The sequence below is a fragment of the Octodon degus genome, unplaced genomic scaffold (assembly GCF_000260255.1).
Source record: "Octodon degus isolate 3935 unplaced genomic scaffold, OctDeg1.0 scaffold00222, whole genome shotgun sequence".
NCBI classification, from domain to species: domain Eukaryota; kingdom Metazoa; phylum Chordata; class Mammalia; order Rodentia; family Octodontidae; genus Octodon; species Octodon degus.
This window is the reverse complement of record NW_004524798.1, coordinates 907683-908118: the sequence shown is the minus strand read 5'-3', so window position 1 is coordinate 908118 and position 436 is coordinate 907683. Positions and strand designations below refer to the sequence as shown.

General features: G+C 42.9%; 1 non-coding gene across 1 annotated transcript; it reads left to right on the top strand.

Annotated features, from left to right (window-relative positions):
* Window positions 1-234: 234 nt before the first annotated feature.
* On the top strand, window positions 235-341 carry LOC111813780. Its single transcript, XR_002818953.1, has one exon. It is a non-coding gene; the product is annotated as a U6 spliceosomal RNA (small nuclear RNA).
* Window positions 342-436: the final 95 nt, after the last annotated feature.

The following is a 436-nucleotide window of genomic DNA, read 5'->3' as shown; positions in this document are numbered from 1 at the left end:
ACAGTGGATACCCTGTTGCTAGTGGCTTAAAGACTTTGTAGAGGGCAGGCCAGAGAGCTCAGCAGACTAAAGCACCTGCTTAGGCAAGCACCGGGTGCCAGCCCATGTGGTAGAACATACCTGAAAACCCAGCACTGGGAAGGCTAAAAACAAGAGGATCACTACAAGTCCGATCTGTGTAGTGAGACTCTGTAGGCCCTGTACTAAATATATTTAAAAAAAAAAAAAAGTAGAGTGCTCGCTTCGGCAGCACATATACTAAAATTGGAACGATACAGAGAAGATTAGCATGGCCCCTGCGCAAGGATGACACGCAAATTCGTGAAGCATTCCATATTTTTTAAACAGAAGACCCAATGCTATTATGGGCTACTGGACTCTTTTAGAATATTTTGCTGAGTTTACACACCTATAATATTCAATAACGGAACTTAGA